Source organism: Panthera leo, chromosome D1, assembly GCF_018350215.1.
Source record: "Panthera leo isolate Ple1 chromosome D1, P.leo_Ple1_pat1.1, whole genome shotgun sequence".
NCBI classification, from domain to species: Eukaryota; Metazoa; Chordata; class Mammalia; order Carnivora; family Felidae; genus Panthera; species Panthera leo.
The window spans coordinates 55,448,708-55,473,835 of record NC_056688.1 but is presented as its reverse complement, the minus strand read 5'-3'; positions in this window follow the sequence as shown (position 1 = coordinate 55,473,835).

Here is a 25,128-nt window from a genome sequence, read left to right as displayed (position 1 = left end):
AAAAATGAACAGAGCATCAGTTAACCATGAGGCAACTTCAAATGGTCTAACATGAATAATTTGGTATCCTGGGGAAATAAAAGGGAGGAAAAGAAAAAAAAAATACCTGAAAATAACAGGCAGCATTTTCCCGAATTTGGTAAAAACTATGAACCCACATATGCAAGAAGTTCGAGGAATTCCAAGTACAAGAACCATGAAAGAGTATACCAAGACACCTCAATCATTTACTCAAAATCAGTGATAAAAAGAAAAACCTTAAAAGCACCAGAGGGGAAAAGACGCATTACAATACAAAGGGAAAAAAAACTATTCCCCCCCCCCCCCCCCCCCCCCCCCCCGCCCCAGGAAACAACTCAAGCAAGTAGAGAGAGGAACTTTAAAGTGCTGAAAATAACTATCAACCTACAATTCTGTACCCACTGAAAATAAGTTTTATTATTTAAAAAAAAAAATTTTTTTTTAACATTTATTTATTTTTGAGACAGAGAGAGACAGAGCATGAAGAGGGGAGGGGCAGAGAGAGAGGGAGACACAGAATCTGAAACAGGCTCCAGGCTCTGAGCTGTCAGCACAGAGCCCGACACGGGGCTCGAACTCACGGACCGTGAGATCATGACCTGAGCCGAAGTCGGACGCTTAACCAACCAAGCCACCCAGGCACCCCGAAAATAAGTTTTAAAAATGAAGGTGATGGTTTTGACAATACACTGTGTTTATGTAGGATGTTGTCATTAAGGGAAACTGGGTGAGTGTACATGGGAACAAAGAAGAGAGAGATCAAATAGTAAGATGATAGATTTAAACCTAACCACATTAAGTGTAAATGATATACCCCCAATTAAAAGGCATAGATCACTAGATTAAATATAAAACCAAGACCCAGCTATATGTTGTCACCAAGAAACACACTTTAAAAGTAAAGTCTAAGATAGGTTAAAAGCAAACAGATTGAAAAATAGATCCCGAGAGACAGAATGCAAAAAAGTTGGATTGACTCTCTTAATATCAGATAAAGTAGATCTCAAAGCAAAGAATCTTATCAGAGATAAAGAACATTGGTTCCTAATGAGAAAGGGGTCGATTCATCAAAAGGACATAATTATAAAAAACATATGCATGTAATAACAGAATTCCCAACTATATTAGAGAAAACTGGTAGAACTGCAAGGAGAAATAGAAACATTTACAATAATGCCTAGAAGCTTCAACATCCCTTTCTTATTAATAGAACAAACAGAAAAATGCGTGAAGGGGAAACAAAACAAAACAAAACCTTTCACACTAAGAAAGCCAAAAAAAACCCAACCCCAAACGAAAAGAAAATATTATGCTAAATGAAGGAAGCAGTCACAAAAGATGTATAATTTCACTGATATAAAATGTCCAGAATACACAAATTCATACAGAAAGTAGATCAGTGGTTGCCTGGGTCTTGGGGGTAGAGGTGGGAAGGAGTGACCACTAACGGGTATAGGGGTATTTCTCTCCCTTTCCCTCCTCCTTTCTCCCTCCTTTCTCTCTCTCTCTCTCTCTCTCTCTCTCTCTCTCTCTGGTGTGATATAATAAAATTGATTGTGGAGGTGATTGCCTAACTGTGACTATATATTAAATTGTGAAAATAATTTAATTTTATACTTTAAACAGGTGAATTTTGTGGTTTTGAATTATACCTCAATTCAGCTGCCACTAAAAAGTAGTTCTAAATTTTGTAAATACCTCTTGGGTTAAGTATCGCATGAACACCTGCTGGCTTTTCATTGCACTTGGTATAACACCCCAACCCCATCCCTGGTGTGATTGACCTTTGAACACCTCTCCAACCTCATCTTCCTCCCTTCTCCTCATTCACCATGTTCCAGCCACAGTGGCTTTCTCTCTGTTCCTGGACGTGGCAAGCGGATTCCCATCTCAGGACCTTTGTACTTGCTGTTACTTTTACCTAGAAGGCTGTTCTACCAACTTGTGAAACGAAACTGCTTCCTTTTCATCAATCAGTTTTGTTTCATCCCAAGTATCATCTTCTCAGAGAGGTCTTCCCAGACTATCCTGGCAAAAGCCTACTTCCTATTCCACATTACCCTATTTTACCTATGTCATTGAATTTAGTGCCTGAAACCACCTTTTATCTATTGACACGTGCTTCCTGTACTAGAATGTAATGTAACTCACTGAGGAAAAACTTCCTTGTCTTCCTCCCTGCTGTATCCACTGATCACAGAACAATGCCAGGCACAGAGTTGTTGACTGAATAAGTGCTATCCAGACCAGAAAGAATTGCCAGGAGTATGCATTGATGGTAGAAATAGTGGCACTAGAGAGCAAGGCGTGAAGGGTTGCAAGAGTGGGTGAAGGTTATGCCTCAGTGACACCAACATTGCCTCTAGCAGTGGTGTGGCTGCAGGGGGATGGGGTTGACTGCTTTCCGGAGGTTAGCAGGCTAAAGAGCCTGGAAAGAGAGAGGCTAGTGCTGTAGGAATAGATGTTTCTATACTCTTCTTTAATAATTTTTAAATTTAGAAACACATATGCAGAAGAGTATATAAAACATATATGTGCAGTTTAAAGAATAACTGTAAATAAATATATATATATATATATATATATATATGGAAATTATGGATAAAGTTGCTATAAACATTCATGTATAGGATTTTGTGTTCAGTTTTCAATTGACTTGAGTAAATACCCAGGAGTGCGATTGCTGAGTTGTGTGGTAAGTCTATGTTTAAGAAACTATCATGGGGCACCTGGGTGGCTCAGCCGGTTAAGTGTCAGGTCATGATCTCACAGTTGGTGAGTTCGAGCCCCACGTCGGGCTCTGTGCTGACAGCTCAGAGCCTGGAACCTGCTTCGGATTCTGTGTCTCCCTCTCTCTCTGCCCCTCCCCCACTTGTGCTCTGTCTCACTCTCTCTCAAAATAAATAAACTTTTAAAAAATTTTAAAAAAAAATCAGATTGTCTTCCAAAGTAGCTATACCATTTTGTATTCCCACCAGCAATGAATGAGAGTTCATGTTGTTTCACATCCCCATCAGCATTTGGTATTGTCAGGTTTTTGGACTTCAGCCATTCCAATGAGTGTGTAATAGAATCTCACTGCCATTTTAATTTGTATTTCCCTAATGACAAATGACTTTGAGTATAATCACATTTTTGATTTTTATTTTTCTGATTACTAAGGTTGAATTTATTCTCACGTACTTATTGGCTATTTGATTTTTCTCTTTATGAAGTGCCTATTCAAGTTTTTCACCCATTTTTCTATTTGATTCTTGTCTCTTTCTTAATATATCTTTGAACTTTATATATTCCGGGCATTTGTTCTTTTCTGGTGGAGTGTAATGCACATGTTTTCCTTACTTTATGGCTTGCTTTTCACTCTTTATAATCCCTTTTGATAAATAGAAAACCTCTGTAATTGAGCTACAGTATTTGCTCTATTTATATTTAAAGCAGATATGGTAGATTTATATCTATCATTTATTTGTGCTATTTATTCCCTTCATTCTATTTCCTTTTCTCCCCTTTCTCCCCTTCATTTGGATTATTTAGTGCAATTCCATTTTTCCCTCTACAAGTCTGAAAGATATACATTCTGTTTTTATCTTCCTAGTGGTTTCTTAAAAGTTAAAAGATCATCATGAATTTACCGAAATCCAAGGTAGTTCATGTCTTTATCCTCCTCTTGAATAAGGACATCTCATTTTCACTCTACTTTCTGGAGTTCAGTTACACTTACTTTAGACTGTTTGATATCGTCTCAGAGCTCTTGATTTTCTGTTTTTGTTTGCTCCTTGTCATTCTTCTTTCCTCTGTGTTTTAGTCTGGGTAATTTCTATTGGCCTATCTTCGCTGATCCATTCCTCGGTCACTTTTAGCCGACTGATGAGCCATTGAAGGAATTCTTCATCTCAAGTACTGTGATTTTTATTTCTAGAATTTTCTTTAGATTCAATAGTATAGTTTCCATCTCTTTGCTGAAACTTCTCCATCTGTTCTTGTGTAGTGTCCACTTTTCCCACTAGATTCTATAACATATTATTTCTATTTATTTTACAGTCCTCCTCAGATAGTTCCACCATCTGGATTATCTCTGAATCTGGTTTTATTGATTGCTTTGTCTCTGGACAATGGGTCGTTTGTTTCTTGCTCTTTTGATGTATCTGGTATTTTTTATCAAAATGCCAGACATTGTAGACTAGATAAGATAAAGTAGAGACTAAGATAAAAGTCTTTACACCTGGGAATAGGCATGCCTCCTGTTCTGTCAGACCATTAGTGAGTGGGATTGAGTCGATCCGGTAGGGAGTTGAGCAGTGTTTGTGTTTGTTGCTGTTGTTGTTGTTACCTTATATCTTCAGTGCATCGCAGATTTCAAATTCCCCTAGAACTGCCTCATGTTTAGGATTAGAGGATTTTTCTTAGTGACGCCCTCCTCAGACTTCAACCATCCCTGCACTTCTTCACCACAGAAGGACTCACTCTCCACATTTTTCTCCTTCCTCAGTAGTAAACTGATTTGCTTGTTACTCAGTCTTACAAGAGACTTGTTTTGGGCCCCGGGAGGTGTTTTCCTTGCTGTGCTCCTGCCTCAGTCTTAGGCTGGCTCTGTGTGCATGGGTCTCAGGGGTGGGGCTTTCTTGGCATCTGTGTCCCTCCTCCCCATGGAAGCCTTGTCCCTCTGCCTTGAATCTCTGGTGAGTCTTGCCCTGGATAGGATTTCCTGCCTTCTTCCAGCAGCAATAGACTTGTGATATCAGTTCAAGATTCTGGATGTGGGACAGTTTTCTGCATTCTACTAGTGCAGGGTATTTTTCTTGTATTCTTCTCTCATTAGCAATGGGATTTTGCTCATGCCCTTTGGAGCAAGACTTGCTGCCCCTGCCCAAGTAGCTTAAGGGCTCTGTTCCATATGAGAGAGGGGTCTTGGCAGGGGGACAGTACTTTCCTCTAGTACTCCTCCTGCACATCTGCACCCCCAGAGGTGACTCTCTACAACATTTCTTATAAGTACCTGGTAGAGGTCCATGGGAAAGAGCCTCGAAATATGTCAAAACCCTCCTTGAGTCTGGGGCTGTATACTGTCATGCTAGCTAACACTCAGCCATTAGCGGTTATGAAACTTGTAGCTGTTTTCTGCTTCTCTGCCTGTATGGTGGCCATACAACGTCTAGCTCTGTCACAGGTGAGCCAGTCTCCGGTTTCATCTTTCCTTGGAAAGCCTGTCCCTCCAAGGGAGTCAGAGTACTGGTTGTCCTCTGACCTCAGATCTCTGATGGATTCACGAAGAGTTGTGCTTTGTGGTTTATCTGGTGTGTGTGTGTGAGTGTGTGTGTGTGTGTGTGTGAGAGAGAGAGAGAGAGATTGAGACTGAGAGAGAGAGAGAGAAAAGGCAGGAGCAACACTATTTCTAGTTTTCTACATCTTGGACAGTAGTGAAACCTCCCTCTGTATTTATTCTTAGGAAAGTAAACAGGTTTCATTTCTTTTGCCGAGTCTTTCCCCCTCCCTGTTGCCCTCTGACTTGGCCCTCCAAAGGCTACCCTCCAGCTCCGTTTCCATTCCCAAAGTAAGAGACTCTACTGGCTTTGGGAGACCCTGCTTAGAGGGGAAGGATGGGAAGGAACTGGAGGGGAAAAGGGAGGGGCTTGTCAGTGGGCAGGGCTTAGGAGCATCCCTGAATATTCATGCGTTGTTCATGTTTGTCTTGCCACAGCTTTAAATAATAGCAGGAATTGGGCTGGGTCTCAGGCCCCCTGCAGGACCCTCACCCCCATCCTGCCAAAGGGAACCCTGCAGAGGGGTCCTGCAGTTCTCCCGCTTATTTTGTCCTATTGCTGGGTAAGAGGCCAAGCTGATCTACATAATAAAGTACTGGGGGCAAAGGGAGGGAGGAGGAAAGGTGGGGAGAGCTGGATAGTTTGGAGGTGAAGTTTTCAGAGCATTTGGGGGGAGAGGAGACAAACCAGGCAGAGGATGGAAGCAAAGAGGAGAGGGGCGCCTGGGTGGCTCAGTCAGTTAAGCAGCTGTCTGTCCAACTTCAGCTCAGGTCATGACCTCATGGATTTTGAGTTTGAGCACCCCCACCCCCCGCCCCGCATGAGTTTGAGCCCCCTCCCCCTGTATGAGTTTGTGAGTTCAAGCTCCCCCCACATGAGTTCGGGCCCCCGCATGAGTTTGAGCACCTCATTGGGCTGTCTGCTGTCAGCACAGAGCCCGCTGCAGATCAGATCCTCTCTCCTACCCCGCTGCCCCTGCCCCGCTGGTGCTGGCTCTCAAAATAAACAAACATTTTTTTTTTAAAGCAAAAAAACAAGCAGGAGAAGAGTGGATTCTGAGAGCATTTCATGAACTGTACGTAGAGTCATTTTCTCTTTAAGAGAATCAAGAAAAAATGAATTATTTTAGATTCTTTATTATTACTTAATAATATAGTTATTAAGATTTCTAACGGCTTTATCTGTTTACGAGTGCTTTTTAAATGCGATGCCATGGGTGTCTCTGGCCTCGTAAGGGTTACACTGCAGGCTTAGCATGTAGGTACCAGGCTGTGTAGAGACTTCACAGGGTCAGAGATGGTGGGTGCCTCGCTGCCAGTCACACAGCGAAAAGATGCCAAAGCTTGGGCAAAAGTCCAGCCGGGTCTGGCCCTTTCTAGCCTGAGGTCTTTCAGTCTTGCTGCTCAGACAGGGCTCCCTGATCAGCCACGGACCCCAGCTCGTAGCTGCCCTGCTCCGACTCACTGCTCTGCAGTTGGCAGTGCTGGGCCGGGCCCAGCCTGCACCCTATCCAGCTCCTAGAGAAGGAGAGAACGTTCTTTCCTTCCTGACACTCCCCAGACAGCCAGGCCCCAGGGCTTGCAGCCAAGTGGAACCCCTCCGGGTGCCCCTCGCCTGGGCTCTGGGTGTGCTCCCCGTCACAGCCCAGGAATGCGGGCATCCGAGCAGCAGCAACAGACACGCTGGCTGTCAGCCGAGCCAGGGCCCCTGGTAACTGACAGGAGCTGAAAGAACCATTACAGGGGAAGGCACGGTCGCAGGGGCACATTTCGGAGTCGCCTGGGCTGTGTAGAACAGTAGAAGGCAGCCAGGGCTGGCAGCCTCAGGTTAGCCACTGCCTAGTAAGCCTCAGTTTCCCCATGTGTAGAACAGGGATGAAACTTCTTGGCCTGCTGTGAGACAACAAATGCACTACCTGACTGTATTGCCTACTGTGGCCCATCTCAGAGAACCACAGAGAGACTGAGGCCCCAAGAGCACAGATCATACTTTGAATTGGTAACAAAGCCAGAACCGGACTTCAGGCACCACCACCCCCCTTCCTTAACCAGGACTCTTCTGTTCCAGTGTCAGTCTTTTCTCTTTTGCACGTGCCCGGGGAGGGAAGTCGGCTTCCTGCATGGGGGACCAGGATGAGGTGGAATTAGTCCTAGGACGCCAGATGGGCTCCAGGCTTAGCGTTGTCACCTACTTGCTCTGGGAAACTGAGCAGAGGGTTCCTCCTGTCAGGGCCTCGTCTTTATTGTGAAAGAAGAACACCATGAACAATGCTCCTCAGACTTGCACGTGCTTGTGAATCACTGGGACCTTGTTAATAGATTCCGATTCAGCAGTTCCGGGGCAGGCCCCGAGAGTCTGCATTTCTAACAAGCTTCCATAAGCTGCTGCTGGCGCCTGACCACATTTTAAGAGCAAGAGGGTGGAGGAGCCCTAAGAGCTTCCAGGTCTGGCCTTCTGTAAGCTTCTGGGGCTCCAAAATGCGCCTTACCCTCATCCCAGCACCCCCAAGTCCCGGGCTGTTCGGGGGTCCCAAAACTTCTCCTTGGGAGTGCTTCCTCCCTTTCCTGGGACCCTCCCCTCCACCTGCTCCTGCTTCACCTTCAGGATCAAGAAGTCTCAATGGGGCGCCTGGGTGGCTCAGTCGGTTGAGCGTCCTACTTCGGCTCAGGTCATGATCTTGCGGGTCTGTGAGTTCGAGCCCCACATCGGGCTCTGTGCTGACAGCTCAGAGCCTGGAGCCTGCTTCGTATTCTGTCTCTCTCTCTCTCTCTGACCCTCCCCTGTTCATGCTCTGTCTCTCTGTCTCAAGAATAAATAAACATTTTTTAAAAATTGAAAAAAAAAAAAAGAAGTCTCAAGTTCCTTCTTCCTCCTGCTGGGATTGCCTCAGGAAGACCCTCCTCCAGCCTTTTGAGGAAACAGAGCCCCATCTGCACTGGGGACGTGAGGAGCTCATTCTGTAGCTCCTGAAGGCTGGGCAGCATCAGAGAGCAGGGTTTCTAGGAGCTTCCCATCCCAGAGGCCTGGCTCCTGCCACTGGACTTTCCTGCCCCCATCCCATACCCACCCGCCCGCCAGCAGCAGCTGCTGGGGTGAGATTTATGTGGATGCCGTGGGGGGTTTTGTAAAGAAAAGAGGGTGTGTGTCCATAAGGAAGGAAGAAAACCAACATTTATTAAGGTCCTATTGTGTGGCAGGCACATTCACAAACACCACTTCCGCCCACCCCTTGGCCCTGGAAGGTACGTTTGCCTTGAAGGTCATTGTGAGGATGAAATAAGACGAAGCCTGTGAAACCCCTGGGTGACTTGTCAGCAGTTTGAAGAGCGGACAGAGGCCAGTCTGGCTTCAGAGCACGAAGGAGGAGGAGATGGAGCGGGCGGAGGAGGGCGTCTGGCTCAGAGGGGGCGGCAACCCTCAGATGGAGTTGGACTCCCGTCCAGGAGCAGTGGGAGGCTGGTAGAGGATCAGGCAAGTTTGGGGCCAAATCGCATTGGCTCTCCAGACGTTCAGTGTGGCCACCGAGTGGAGATGGACAGGAGGGGGCACGGCCTGATGTGTGGAGGCTGGTGGGGTTCCGAAGAGCCCCCCGGTGAGATCCCTTCCTTTCCTGGGATCTTGAATGGGACCGGCTGTGTGGCGGCAATCCTGTGGTTCGCTTCCACATCTCAACAGCACATTCACAGACATGATCTGAGTTTCCCTGTCAAGCCCCCCAGGAGGGGGCAGCACCGGCCTCCGTCTCCCCTTTCGGGGACCAGGTCCTGGAGCACCAAAGGTTTCCCCGGGACCACCGAGGGATGAGTCACTAGGCTGAGGTTGGAATCCAGGCTCCCATAGGCTGTGTGGCTGCCAGGACTCTGGCGGGCCTGGGAGGGAGAGAGGCCGGAAGCCTGGGGCCCAGCCCGGGTCAGCCGGCGTCCATCACCAGGAGCATCACCCGGCTGGCCAGGCTCAAAATAGCTCTCCAGACGTAAGGAAATATTTTACCCTACTCTGTTTTCCCACCAAAAAATAAATAAATAAATTAATTAAATAAACATTCCCAAATCTCAATGGGGCCAGGCTCCAAAGAGGGGGAAAGGGAACAAGAACATGCCCGGCCGCCTACTGAGAAGTCCAGTGTGTGTCTGTCCTTTTAGTTCCTTGCTTGAGGGTCAAGGCTTTGCTTCATGGCATGAGTGCGGAGACTCCCACGGCTTTCCCAGTGGTGACTGGCTTTCTCCTGATGTCAGGCTGCCCTTTCCCAGGGGTCACTCATCTCAGACTTGGTGACGCACAAGGGATCTAAGAAATATATGACACAACTCTGTCCTCGAAGGTCTTACAAGTGCAGGGTGGCGGGGCAGGGCTTCCTCTCTCTCTGAGGCGCAACTGGAAAGTGGGGGAGAGGGCACCAACATTTAGGGACAGCCAATCCTGTGGTTAACCAGGCACTTCCACCAAATAGCATCCCTTTTGACCCTCACGCTAAGCCTTTGAGGTTTGTATTTATCACTTCCCATTTTACGAATGAAGAAACTGAGGCTCAGAACGGGCATGACCTGTTAAGGTTTCGCAGCCAGTGAACGGTAGACCTAGGACTGGATTTTCCATTACCTGGGCTAGGGGCGCCTGGGTGGCTCAGTCGGTTGAGCGTCCGACTTCGGCTCAGGTCATGATCTCGCGGTCTGTGAGTTCAAGCCCCGCGTCGGGCTCTGTGCTGACAGCTCAGAGCCTGGAGCCTGTTTCAGATTCTGTGCCTCCCTCTCTCTCTGACCCTCCCCTGTTCATGCTCTGTCTCTCTCTGTCTCAAAAATAAATAAACATTACATTACCTGGGCTCGAACGCTGTGTGGTGCATCACGTTGACTGTCGTAGGGCCCTCATGAAGGCTGGTGGGTGGACTGAATGAGCTCCGGACTCACTTGTGCACAGAGTTCTCCTTTCCTTTGCACTGTGGTCGCCCTGGGCTCAGGGACACCAAGACCCGATCAAGGGGGCAGCAGTGAGGCTGGTGTTGTGGGTTGAGTTGTGTCCCCTCCCAAAAGACATGTTGAAGTCCTTACCCCCTACCTGTGAATGTGACCTTATTTGGAAATAAGGTCTTGGGCAGGTGTAATCAAGTTAAGATGAAGCCATTAGGGTGGGCCCTAATCCAACATGACTGATGTCCTCATGAGATGAGGGAAAACAGCCGAGTGAAGACAAAGGCAGACACTAGGGCCATGCTGCCATTAACCAAGGAACGGCTGGGGCACCAGAGGCTGGAAGAGGCAAGGAAGGATCCTCCCCTGGAGGCTTCAGAGAGAACATGACTGCCAACACCTAGATTTTGTACTTCTAGCCCCCAGAACTGGGAGAGAAAACGTCTCTGTGGTTTCAAGCCATTCAGATGTAGTCCTCTGTTATGGCAGCCAGGGAAACTTCTACAGCTGGGGTTGCCTCCCCGCCCCACCCCGGGTCTCCTCAGGAAGCAGGCAGATTGGGACTGGGGACAGAGCAGAATTTGATTCTCCGCTCCATGAGGGGAAGAGCTTTCTCCCAGTCAGAGTGAGTCCTCGGAAGAGATGTCTGCTTCTGGGGAGTGAGAGCTGCATCAGGGGGCACAGAGATGAGGGAGCCAGTTGCCATACGGTGGAGACATAGGTGCGTCTTTCTTCTTGAGTTTTGGGAATTCATAAATTCCCGAAAAATAGATAGATTGGCCGACCGGGTAATAAAGTCGTTACGTATTTTGGGACTATGTTCCCTAGTTTGGGACTTGTATTTTCATATTCTTTGTGATGTAACAAGGTCTTCATTTTCATGTGGCCAGAGTTACTCATCTTTACTCGGTTGGTGCGTTCGAACCCCGCATCGGGCTGCGGGCTGGCAGCATGGGATTCTGTCTCTCTCTGTCTCTCACCCTCCCCCACTCATTCTCTTCCTCCCTCTCTCTCAAAATAAACAAACTTAAAAGAAATTTGTAGGACAGAGGAAGAGTTTGATAGGTTAGTATATATTTTTATAAAATGTTTTCAGTATAGATACCAATATACAAACACAATGTATTATGAATACATCATGATAAAATTATTCTTCACATGCTGTTCTGCCATTTGGCTTTTTCACTAAGAAATATGTCAAATATATTTTCACGTCAGAAAAATAGAACCGACCACGTAAAAAAAATACCGACAGAGTCTCCAATTTTAGAGAACAGAGGGACTCTGATATCGTCAACCAGCTCCTTACTGAAGAATGTTGGTATTTCCAACAGGTCGTTTTTCAAAATCATTCCTCTTCAATAAACACATTGCTCTCCGAGAAGATGCTAGTCATCTATACTCCCACCAACCCTGCATCACACTGCCTGCGGGTCGCACAGTCACCAACACTGGTTTTAAGGAAATAGTGGAACAGATACAGTAAAAGTAGAGCAAAGACCATGATAGGCACTGTGTACCCACCGCTCACATTAGCCACGTGGTTATTACTTTAGCTTTTTATTGCATTTTCTTTGGAAATGAAAAAGAATTTAAGGAAATTCCACACACACACAAAAGTAGAGTGAGTGGTAGGATGAACCTCCTCAGCCAGCTTCCACAATGATCAATTCGTTGCTAACCTTGCTCCATCTAGACTCGCACCCCCAAATGATTTCGAAGCGGATACCAGATATCATAGAGTTTCACCTGTTAACACTTCAGCAAGTCTGTCCAAGAGATAAAGACTTTCACACCGTAGAAGTCAATGATTTTCGAATGTAATCAAACATTCGATGTATCAACATTTCCTGGTTGTCTTTTTACATATGTGCCTCTGTGTGTATATATATATTATAATATATATATTATAATATATTAAATATATTATAATATATATAACATATAAAAATATATAATATATATAATATATATAATATATATAATATATATTAATATATAATATATATTAAATATATTATAATATATATAACATATATAAATATATATAATATATAAATATATATAATATATAAATATATAATATATAATATATATAAATATATATAATATATATAAATATATATAATATATATAAATATATATAATATATATATAATATAATATATAATATATATGTGTATATGTGTTGGCTTCAATGAGGGTCTAAATTAAGATCTAGACATTGCGCATTGCTTCTGATTGTCTCAAAAAAAAATTTTTTTTAATTTGAGTCAATCACAAACAGAAAAGTTGCAAGTATGTTACAAAGAACTTTCCTTCCTCCCCGGCTTTTGAGAGGGAGTTGTGGACCTGGTTTCCCATCCCCCAACCCCAATCTGTATGCAAGGTTTTCTATAATTAAGGATTTTCTTCTCTCTATAATTACAGTATTATCCTCAAAGCCAGGGGGTTACCATGGAATCACTGCTCTGATTTATTCCTCAGACCCCATGCAAGTGGCTAGTTGTCCCCGTAATGTCTTTTGTAGCCAAAGCATCCAGTTCAGACACATGTCATGTCTCTTTAGTCTCCTTTGGTCTGGAGAAGTTCTTCAATTTTTACTTGACTGTTAAGACCTTGACGTTTTGGAAGTTATTTTGCAGATCTCCCTCAGTGTGAGCTTGTCTGACGTTTTCGCACGATTACGCGTCTTTAACGTGAACATTCCGGAAGTGACCCTGTGTTTTCCTCATTGCATCTTCAGGTGGCGTGTGATTTTGATCAGTCCCATCACTGACGGTGACTAAGGTGATGTCTGCCAGTCTTGTCCACAGTGAAGTTACTCTTTTCTCCTTTGTGATTTTGTAGAGAGATACTGTGAAACTGTGCAAATATCTCATTCCTCATCAAGCTTTTATTTTATTTATTTGTTTTAAAGTTTGTTTATTCATTTGTTAATACAGTCAGCTGGCTATAAAGCAAGCATCAACAAATTCCAAAGAATCAGTTTCTTTGGAGGGACAGCATGGGAGGGACAGAGAGAGAGAGGAAGAGAGAGAATCCCAAGCAGGATCAGAGCTGTCAGCACAGAGTCCGACGCAGGGCTTGAACTCACGAACCGAGAGATCACGACCCGAGCTGAAATCAAGAGTCCGATGCTTAACCGTCGAGCCACCCAGGCACCCCCATCAAACTTTTAATTTATTCCTTTGTTTATATCAGGGAGGACTTATGGTTTTCCATTTTATTCGATAGGTTACAATCTGTTACTATCATTATTTATTTTGATACTCATGTTGTCCCCAGTTTGGCCAGTGGGAGTCCCTTCAAGCTGGCTTCTGTATCCTTTTGAAAAATCCCCATCATTCTTTGAACACTTCCTTACTTTCTGCCATAAAAGATGTTCCAGGTGTATCTTGTTCTTTCCTGTCCTTATCCTGTAATCAGGAGTTCTCTAAGGAAATGCAAAATGGTGATATTCTACTTCTAATGTTTATTAGCTAGATTCTTTTAAATTACAAAATCAATAACTTCCTTTTCATCAATTACGCTGGGCCATTTCCTTGAGATACAGTTTAAATAGCAAGTCAGGATAAATGTTTGAATCTTTCCCTTTACACTCCAGTGTTCATAACTGTGAATTAGTTTTCTAGAGTCTTCCAAAGGTGGTCAATAAGGGTTGGTTTTTTTTTTTTTAAGTATTATGATGAACTTACTAATTTTTATGAATTTCAATCTATTTGTCATTCTTGGTGTTGATTCCATCTTTGCTCAGTGGTAGCCTGTCTTGGGCTTTTACTCTTCCAGATGATCCTAATCATGAGGAAATAGGAGACAAACCCAAACCAAATTTCCTTCCATTGGAATTCTGGGAATTTTGTTTGGGATTGCATTGCCTCTATAGGTCAGTATGGGGAGAATTGACAGCTTCAGGATAGTGAGCCTTCCTGTTCATGAGTGTGGGGTACATCTCGGGTTAGGCTCCCTCTAATGTCTTTCAATAAAGTTTTATTAACAATCTTGCACATCTTTTGTTAGATTTATTCCAAGATATTGTATATTTTTATTGCTAGTACAAATTGCATTTTTTGAAGTGCGTTGCTAACTGAAAAAAAATGGAAAAAATGGTAACTGACTTTTGTATATTGATTTTACTTATTAAGTCTTAACAATTTGATTATAGATTATTTTGCTTTCCTGTGTAGAAACTGCTACCAATTCATAACACAAATCACAGCCTGGTTCTGTTTCTTCCTTTTTGGTCCTTATGATTTTATTTCTTTTTTATTTTATTGTGTTTTCTGAAGCTTCTAGTTCAGCATAGAATAGAAACAATAGCAGGCATCCTATTTTTAAAGGGAATGCTTTTAAGTTTCAGGATTTAGTAAGATGTTTTCTGTGGGCTCTTTGATTTTGGTAGATATCAGGTTTAGAAAGTTTATATTACTGATTTGCCAAGAGGTTTATTATTATTTTTTACCTTGAATGGATATTGAATGGATGATCTATATAATTATTGAAAGAATTCTAATTCTTGTCCTTTAATCTGTTAAGAAAAAGCAATTTAGAGATTTTTCTACTGTTGAACCCTGTGGTCAGAGAACATGGATTGTATGAAACTGATTCTTTGGAATTTGTTGATGCTTGCTTTATAGCCAGCTGACTGTATTATCAGGATGCACAGGTGGTCTGTCTTTGCCTTAAACTCAGATTCATTCTCCAGGGGCATCTGGGTGGTTCAGTCAGTTAAGCCTCCAACTCTTGATTTTGGCTCAGGTCGTGATCTCACAGTTTGTGACATTGAGCCCCAAGTAGGGCTGACAGCACAGAGGCTGCTTGAGATAGTCTCTCTCTCTCCTTCTTTCTCTGCCCCTCCCCCTTTGAGACTCTCTCTCTCTCTCTCTCTCTCTCTCTCTCAAAATAAGTAAACTTTAAAAAAATAATTAAATCAGATTTATTCTTTAGTCATTGGATGCAGGGTACTGTATGCATGTATTAAGTTGCTTAGTCTTAATAGTAATTTCTTTTTTTTTAATGTCTACTTATTTATTTTGAGAGAGACAGAGTACACAAGCACAAGCTCAAGCAGGGGAGGGGCAGAGAGTAGAGGGAGAGAATCCCAAGCAGGCTCCGCAGTGTCAGCACAGAGCCCAACTCGGGATTCGAACCTATGAACTGTGAGATCATGACCTGAGCTGAAATCAAGAGTTGGACGATCAACCGACTGAGCCACCCAGTTGCCCCTGATTTCTTTTTAAAAATGATCTATCAAATCCTGATCTCCCCTTATTTGTCATACACACACACACACACACACACATATATACACACACACATATATATATACACACATATATATACACACACACATATACATTACTTGAAAGTGATATATATATATATATATATATATATATATATATATATATATTTGAAGCTACATTATTATGTGTATGTAGATTCAACAGTTTTATGTCTTCCTGGATAGTTGAATGTTTAATCATTTTGAATGACCCACTCTATCACAAGTAATGTTTCTGTCAAGTCTGTTTTATCTGATATTAATATGGCTACATCAGATTTCTTTCGGTAATATTTGTTCAACATCCTTTGACTTTCAACTTTTCTGCGTTCTTAGAGCTAATTTTTTTTTAAACTTATTTTGACAATCTTCGTCTTGTTGTTGTGATTACTGATGTATTCAATTTGTTTTGACCATGTAGCACATAGTAGGTGCTCAAGAAAGCAGTCATCGTCAACCCAGGGTCTCTGGGGGTAGGGGGCTGGGAAGGGAAGTGGGGCCTTTTCTCTCTTTACCCCTTAGTCTGGGGAGCCTACAGGACATGGTTTTCCTGAGAAAAGCATGGCGTTTCCAGAAAGACTTGGCTGAGAAAACCCCAACCCAGTCTGAGGCCACATGACTGTTTCCTAGAAACAAGATGTGAGTGAAACTCGGCCGGTGCCCGAGTTACAGCATACATTTCCTGTTTTTCATCCACGAGCTAATAAAGTTATTTCCTTCACAGGCTGCTCTGTTGAGCAGGAAGGCCCCACTGCCTCAAGGCCTGAGGCCTGCCCTTATCCACCACCCGGCTCCAAGCTGAGGGAGGAAGTGGCCTGGGCTCCCTTGGGGGAGGGGCTTCCTCAAGTCTTCTCCCCACACGTGCTCCATCCGCTCAGCTCCTCGGGTGGCATCAAAGCCATCTCTACCCTGGCGGTCCCCAAGGCTCTGTCTCCGGCCTGGAGTCCTCTGTGGATCATCTGACTCATCTCTCTGCTTCTTTGAGAAGTCTCCCTGGGTGTCTGACCAGCACCTCAGACCCTACCTGTCCCACGCAAGTCTCTTGCATCACCTGTGTTCCTCCGGGTGTTCCTCATGTTCCCCATCTCCAGGGCTACCCCCATCCACTCACCTGCTGATCAGAATTAAGGGCATCACCGTGCCCCCTGCCCAAGCCCTGTAGCCCATCACCAGACATCTCGGTCTGGGATTCCCGGCGCTGGTCCAGAATCTGTTCACAGCAGTGTGGGAAGGGCTGTTGTCTGGCCCAGCTGCCCCCACTCACTGTGAGTCCTCCAGGGACAGGTTGGATTCATCTCTGCGCCCCCGTGTCCAGCAGAGTGGGACATGGGAAGACTGCTCAGGAAAGTGTGTTGAACAAACAAATGAACGTATGCATGAATGAGCAGGCCCTTCTGGAACTTCTCCAGGATAACACCCTGCCGCCCCTTCCCCAATCATCTTTCCTGGTTATGGTTTCCAGAACCCTCTGCCTCCTGCCACTTTCTAAACCTCCTCCAAGCCTCTACTTTCTTCCCCACGTGTGGAGTGCAGGTGCAAACATTGTCCTGGGCACTCCTTTGGAACAGGGACTACTGTTCCAGAGCCAGAGCCCTGCTGGCTTATTCTTTATTTACTCAAGCCTTTACATGTGCCATACCTGGGGGATATAGTATGGCAAAGACAGTTAAAGTGCCTCCCCTCCTGAGGCTTACTCACCAGAGCAGGGAGCAGAGGACCCAGAAGCACCCAGTCGCCAATGGTGTCCCGCTGAGCTGGGGCATCTGGAGACGTGTGTGGGTACAGGCCCGCCATGATGGGACAGGAGGGCCATGGGAAGCCTGTGCAGACGACAGCCCAGACAGCAGGCTGAGCTGCAGGCCTGAGTCCGGCTCCCAGAATGAAGTGTGCGTGGAAGGAGGGAGGGCGGGCCTCAGGGGCCAGGATCTACCACAGATGACCCAGACAGACGGTCAAGTGAGAAGGTCCCTATTTGGAAGTCAACCAGCCCTGGCACACGGAGGAGGTAGCTCTCTGAGTCCAGTTTCCTTTTCTGTAGAATGGATATTAGTAATCCCTACCTCACTAGAGGGTGACATAAATGCGTACCAGGGAAGGCCCCCTGGCCCATATGAGGGGCTCAAGGTGGGGACTGGGGGAGGCAGGGAGCCCCGAGGCATGGGGCCAGGGCCAGAGCTGCTCAGAGCCCCCCCCCCCCCCCCCCACCCCGTCCTCTTCTTCTCAGGGAGGTCTCGAAGCTAAGACAGGACCGGGGTGGAAGGGCGGGAGTCCAAGAGAATTAGGGGCAGAGGCGGGGGCGGGGGGATAAGGGGAGATTCAGTTTTGACTTGGGCAATTCATGTGCTTGAAGAGAAGCCTCACAAGCCTACGGTGAAGCATGTCTCACCCCGAGGAAACTGGAGCTCGGAGAGGAAGGGACCTCCTGTCCCAGGTGAATGCAAAACTGGGCTCAAATTCAGATTCACAGGAGCCCCGCGCTCATGCTCACGCCCCTTATCTTGCACTGATGGGGGCCCCCCCCCACCGTCCTTTCTCACAGCATGCCTTGGGGTCTTGAGCTCGTCCCTGCCGTGGTTGTGTGCTGCCGTGTTGGACTTCTTCATCCAACAGCGCATGGACTGTTTTCAGGCCAGCCTGGAGGCCTGCAGGTGTGTGCCGGCCCCCATCCTGGCCGTGGCTGGGCCGCTCCATGTCCTGCAGTGGCCTCTGTGCTGAGCTCCCGGAGGGCCAGGCCTACTCTGCCTCGTCCTCGCGTTCCAGCACCCAGCCAGGGGCCAGCAGGGAGCAGGAGCCAGGAATATGTTCGCTCTTTATAAAGAAGGAGGGTGGCCCTGAGTGGGTGAAACCTCCCCACGGTGCAGAAGGAGGGACAGACTATCAAGTGTGGTGACTCACGGTCCCAGGTGCGAAGGCCACCCTTGGCCATCTTTTTTTCAAACTGTGGTCAAAGACCTAATACAAAATTTACCGTTTTAATCCTTTTCAAGTGTACAGTTCAGTGTTATGCAACTATCACCACCCTCCAGCTCCAGAACTTTCCCGTCTCCCAAACTCTTGGCCATTTTTCTGGCCCGTGTACCCTCAGGTGAGGAAGTGCGGGCCCCCGAGCCTCAGTGTGCTCGTCCACGCCCGGGAGCACGCGGCGGCTTGTCGTGGGGCTTGTGGTGGGGCTAAAGGAGATGGATGAGGGCCCTGTTTCCAGGGCCAACTGTGGTGGACCCACGAGCGGCTGGTATTTTCCTGTGTTGGCACAAGTCAGCCCCTCAAGGACACTCCCTAAAGGGCAAGGCTGCATGTAATAATAATGGTAATTATGGCACAACCGTGACAAATGAGGCCCTGAGGAGAAGACTCCAGTTGGTGGGGAGCTGGGAGACCTGCTCTAACTGTGTGGCTTTGGTCAAGGCCAAGGCTGCCTTCCCTGGGCCTCCAGCTTCCTCCTTGTACAGAGAGTGCATAAGGGGACACTCTCTCGTGGTGCAGAACCTTCTTCAGGCTTGCCCAGCAGGACACAAGACCCTCAAGGACAGGAGTCCTGGCTTTCTCTCATTCATTCACTCATTCGTTCACTCATTCGTTCACTCACATACATACTCGATGAACCCTTGTCTGCTCGGGGCCCTGTGCCGGATTGGCTGGAAGGGCCCCGGTGCCTGCACTCCGGGGGGGGCTCTCGGTCTGGCGGGAGGTCAGAGCCAGGCACAGACAGCTCCCGGCCTGCAGGGAGGAGGTGCTATTCCCGGTGCCCTCTGCCCTGAGCAGGGGTGAGGCGAGGCGGGGCTCGTGGCGCCGACGTGCCTCCGCAAGCGCTCCTTCCAGCTCTGCCTCCTCGTCTGCAAAGCAGGCGTGCAGAACGCAGCCACGCATCGGGCCTGTGTGAAGAGCAGCCGAGGGGGTGCTCGTAAAGAAAGGCGCGCAGAAAACATTCGTGCTCGTGCGAACTCCCCACGGCTGGGGTAGACCCTGCAGGAAAACGCTGCACGTGTGCGCGTCCATCCGTCGGCCAAAGCCTTCCCCGGCACCTGTCGGAACAAAGCGTTTTTCAGGGGCCACACTGCGTACGTACATCGCGTAAACGTGCTGCTCAGTTCCGTGTGGTACTTCTTGAGAACCCGTAGAGATGCTTATCTGCACCAAGCTGCGGTTCTTAGAAGGGATCTACTGTTGGTTGAGCACAAACCTTGGGTCTAGGTACACAGAAGAGCAAGACCCAGTCCCCTCCCTCCAGATCCTTGGTCTTGTCGGGGAGAAGACAGATGGGAAACTTCAAGTGGCCTGCCCTCTGAGGGCTAGAAGTGTGACCCCGGCCCCGTGACCCCGGTGGGGGTGGGGGTGGGGGTGGGAAGCTGGGCCGAGGGACTGACTCAACTCACGGACGGAAGACAGGATCAAAACTGAGGTGAAGGACTGTTTTGGCCAGTTCTGACGTTTCTTCTCATAGTATCACCACAGCCACCCCACGCAGGCATATAATGTGGGTACTATTTCTAGGGTTCCCATTTGACAGATGTGGACGCTGAGGCCTAGAAAACTCGTCCACTTGCTGAAGATCACACCACTGGCAGGTGCTAGGCTCGGGATTTGAATGCTCATACGTGTGACATCAGAGGCCACTACACCTCACTCTGCTGCCTCGCAGAACCTTTCCCTCTCCCTTTGTGGGTACTTGTCCTCCCGTCGTTCCTTTGCCACCATCCTCTTCCCTGCCGCCCTCCAGGTCTCACCTTAAAACTGGGGCTGGAAGGGGGCACTTGGCTGGCTCAGTTGGTTGGGCGTCCAACTTCAGCCCAGGTCATGATCTCGAGGTCAGCGGGTTCGAGCCCCGCATGGGGCTCTGGGCTGACAGCTCACGGCCTGGAGGTTGCTTCGGATTCTGTGTCTCCCTCTCTCTGCACTGCCCCCCACCCCCACCCCCAACTCCCGCTCTGTCTCTCTCTGTCTCTCAAAAATGAATAAACGTTAAAAAAAAAAATTAAAACCAAACAAAACTGGGGCTGGAAGGCTCCACCCCTTCCCTGTCACAGGCCATCAGGCAGGAACTTCCTGGCTGTGTTCCTCAGGAAAGCAGTAGCTTCCCATCCCCACTTGCTCCAGAGGGGTGGATGGCGACATCCTCCTGCTCAGGTACAGCCCAGGGACACAGGCTCCACCCTGGGGCGTGGGGCTGAGCACAAAGCCTCTTTGTGCTCTCATCTGCCCCCACCCGGCCCTGCCCTGAGCCTCTCGGACTCGGGGAGGGCTCCGGGCAGCTGTGCCAACCAAGCATGGGTTTGCCGATGAGGCAGCTGAGTCCACGCATCCACAGACTTAGTACGTGGGCTCTCATCCCTGCCTGCACGGCAGAATCACCTGGGAGCTTACAACAAGCGCCCAGGCCGGGGCTCCTCGACAGACCAACGAAACCAGAATCTCTGGGGTCGTTGGGGGGGGTGGGGAGGGGGGGCGGAGCTGGGCAATGGCACTTTATGAGATTCCACGTGCAGCCAGGCCCCTCTTGGTTGGTCCTAATGGTCATGGCAGGGGGCCCAGCTTAGACAGGAATCTGCACTGATCCTCAAGCCTCCCCTGCAACAGGTTTTCTATGATCTCCTCTTACGGGTTGAGTTTTGTCCCCCCAGATTCATGTGAAGTCCTAACTCCCAGCCCGCCACAGAATGCAACCTTATTTGGAGATAGGGTCTTTGCAGAGGTAAGTCAAGGTAAAACGGGTCATTGGGGTGGGCCTGACCCCAGCACGACTGGCATCTCTATATAAAGGGGAACTTTGGAAATGGATCTGTACAGGGCAATGCATCTACGGGCCAGGGAACATCGAAGATGCCAGACAACCACCATAAGCCGGGGGGAGAAGCCGGGCCCTGATTCTCCCCCACAGCCCTCAGGAGGAAGTAACCTTGCTGACTGACGCCCTGATCTTGGACTTCCAGACCTCACAGCTGGGAGACAATACATTTCTTCTTTGTGCTACTTTGTTACGGCAACCCTAGCAAGCGAATGATAGTTTTACAAATGAGCGAAACCAAGATTATGAAGTGACTTTCCCAAGGTTACCTGGCCACAGTGGACCTCTTGGGTGCTTATTTTCTCTGCCGTTTTTAAATGCGGATATCCGCCCCTGTCCCCCACCCCCCCACCCCCAATCCCGTGCCCTCGGCTCTCCGGGTGTTCATCCATCCATATGTCTTTGAGGCAGACAATGTTGTGAGCACAGGGGCCCGACAGGAGAACAAACAATAGACACAGTCCCCGCCTCCCCCCCCACAATGGGGAACAGACAAAAATGCAAGGTAAGTGAACTACGGGTCAATAGTATGTTAGGTGGTCTAAGCGCCGTGGGGAGACCTGGGGCAGGGAAGGGGCACAGGAGGTATGGAGGGGAGGGGGTTTGGAACAGGATGGTTGGGAAGGCTAACCCAGAGGTGACACTCCGGGCTGCATCCCCTCCGGACACACACCTCCCAGATCCTCCTCCGTTCATGGTCCCCTGGGGCGTCCCCCCTGGGGCTCACCCTGTGCAAGCTGAACTCAGCCCTCCCCTCCACATGCCTCACCGCAAGGTGCACATCCCAGCAAGTGGCGTCACCACCCACATTCAGCTGCTCAAACCAGAAACCTGAAAGCCAACTAGACCTGCTCCCACTCTTGCCCTTCACCCCATCTGACTCGGGAACTGGAGGTGTTCCCTTTACAGGTGCTGAGGTTGCTGGCCCAGCCCCCTCTCAGCTTGGACAGAGGAGTCCAACTTAGGAGGGAGGGCTGTTTCTTGTAATGGTGGACCCAGCACATTCTAATCACCCTTGCAGATCCTGTCCGCCACCATGGGTGGCTCCAACTTCAGAGGCCATAGTTGGGCCCTGAGATCCGTAAATCTGCCTCTTCTTCTATGCCCACCAAATGCTGCTTCCAGGGGCTTCTAGGGGGCTTTCCATGACCTGTCTAATGACAGCAACCAGGTTCCTACCTTTTCTGGGCCTCAGTCTTCCCATCTGTATAATGGGCACACATCCACGCAGGGCTAGACTCTCAGGTTATCCTGGCTGAGCCAATGGACGTGAATGGCATAGCTCTAAAAGGCGGGTATGTTGTTGGGTATGCTGATGGGCTGGGGTGGGGGAGGATGGGGTGGGATGCTTTGTGTGTCGATGTGCACAAGCCAGAAGGGCCAGAGTGATCCGGGCTTACCAGTCCTCACAACGTGCTCCCCCCAACCTTGGTTTCTCTACTGGCCTCTTTCCTTCTGCTGTCTTCTGCCGAAAGGCTCTGGCCCAGACGCCTCCTGCCTCGGGGGCCCACACTGCGCACGGCACCCCATCTGAATAGTAAGATGGGATGGGAGAGACTGACCTCTGGGATCTTAGAGTTTTCATGAAGTTTCCAGGGGTGCTGGAGGCTTGATGGGGAAAGAAAGGGAGACCCAGACATGTTCCTCAAACTGTGACATTGGACCAAGCCTTCCTATTCTCTTGCCTCTGAGAAGCCCCCGGCCAGAGCAGCACAGGTCCTGGGGGTGGTGGGAGTGAAAGAGCAGTCTGGCTCATGATGAAATGATTAATATTTTTGACATATTAGGGAAGAGAGAATATATTGTTAAAATTAAGCTCACCTGTTTCTTTTTACTTTCATAATGTGGCTACTAGAGAAATTTAATTAAATATATGGCTTGCATTACATTTTATTGGGTAATGCTGTTCTAGAGCTTGAAAGGCCATTTGCAGGGCATCTTCCTAGTGGCTCCCAGGAGAAGCAGCCTTTGGAATTCCCACTGAATTCCACTCAACCTCAGCCCCAGAAGAATGTCTGCTTCCCAGACAGCCCGTGGGTTCTGGAGCCCACTCTGGGTGGCCTCACTCGCTTCTCCCTGATTCCCCGTGTGTCACATGGCCTCCCAGGAGGCTTAGACCCAAGCGAGAAAACTGTGTCCCCAGGATAAGTGTGGCCAACAGAGCCCACAGCCCCCTGTTTCAAACCCCAGCTGTCCTGCTGGTCGAACCTCAGAGCTGTGTGGGAATTTCCTGGTGTCACTTTCTCCCCCCAACAGACCCCAAGGATGTGGCTTTCTTGTTCCAGGCCCTGAGTCGGCTCCAAGGAATCCCTCTCCTCTCAAGAGGGCTGTGAGTGGGCGCCTGGGTGGCTCAGTCAGTTAAGCGTCTGACTTGGGCTCAGGTCATGATCTCACTGTTCGTGAGTTCGAGCCCCACCTGGGGCTCTCTGCTGTCAGCACAGGGCCTGCTTCAGATGCTATGTCCCCTCTTGCTCTGCCCCTCTCCCATTCAGCACATGCTCTCTTTCTCTCTCTCTGTCAAAAATAAATAAAAATTTAAAAAAAATCAAAATTAAAAAAAAAAAGAGGGTAACGAGGGTGAGATGTGTGATGCTGGAGGCCATGGCTCCAGAAGCCAGAGAGGGCCAGGCACCAGCCACGTGGCTCAGGCCAAGGCCCCTCTTCTCCATACCTCAGCTCTCTTCTTTTTGATATGGGCACAGTCATTGCACCGGCCTTGTGGTGTTGTTGGGGGACTCAATGACCCCACTGATGCATGGCCTCCAGCACAGAGCCTGATTCACAGTAAGCTGTAATTGTGAGAGTGACAGGAAAGAGTTAGGGATGTGGCTTTTGGCCACAGCCTCCCCCGTCCAGCCACGGGCGGAAGGTTCCAAGGGGGCGGGGCCAGGGGTGGGAAGGCGGGGGTGGGACTATATAGTTCCCTTTAGACTTTGGGCTATACGCGGCCTGACGCATAACCCAGCTGGCTCATTTTCAGATCAGGAAATCGAGGCTCCTTGAGGCGAAGCGATATGCCCGAGGGTGGCGCCAGTGCTGGTGGTGGGGGCTGCCTGTCTCTGAAGCCTGTGCCCTCTCCGCTCCACTGCCCTGCGAAGTCTGAGCTTGGTCTGTGCAGGGAGGGGTTGGGGTACCGGGGAGTGAACTCAAGATAGAATGAGAAGAAACTTGAGCTGATATGGCCCCTTTCCCACGGGTGACGTTGAGCCTTTGAAAGAAAGCGTCCCCACTCTTTTTTTTTTTTTTTTTTTTTTTGAATGTTCATTTATTTTGAGGGAGAGAGAGAGCCAGGGAAGGGCAGAGAGAGGGAAAGAGAGAATCCCAAACAGGCTCCACACTGTCAGTGCAGAGCCTAATAGGGGGCTCAACCTTACGATCGCCGTGAGATCACAACCCAGACAGAAATCAAGAGCCGGATGCTTAACCCACTGAGCCACCCAAGAGCCTCAAGCATTCCCGCTCATAAACTGGGCTCCTCAAAGCAGGCCCTGAGGCCAAGAACTGGGACGCAGGCCGTGCATTCAGGAGGTGACCCCAGGAAAACACAGTAAGGAAAGGAGAAGCAAGATGGGGACAGAGAGAGCCCCAAAAAGTGTGTTTGATCACCAGGTCGCCACTGAGGGCACGTGAGCATCCCGCGTGAGCTGGGGGTACAGAATACACATGAGGATTTTCAGACTAGGGAGCTGAAGGCTGGGTTGTTTGTCCTGTTTCCACTTTCATGATTGAGGATTGCCCCTGGGGGTGTGGAATTTCTGGCACTTCCCTGCACAGGCTGAACAAGAAGACCCTTTGGTGCTGGAGGAAGCCCTTGGGAGTAGAGCGAGAATCATGAAACAGGCCAAGTTAGACTCGAACAGGCGTGGTGTCCAC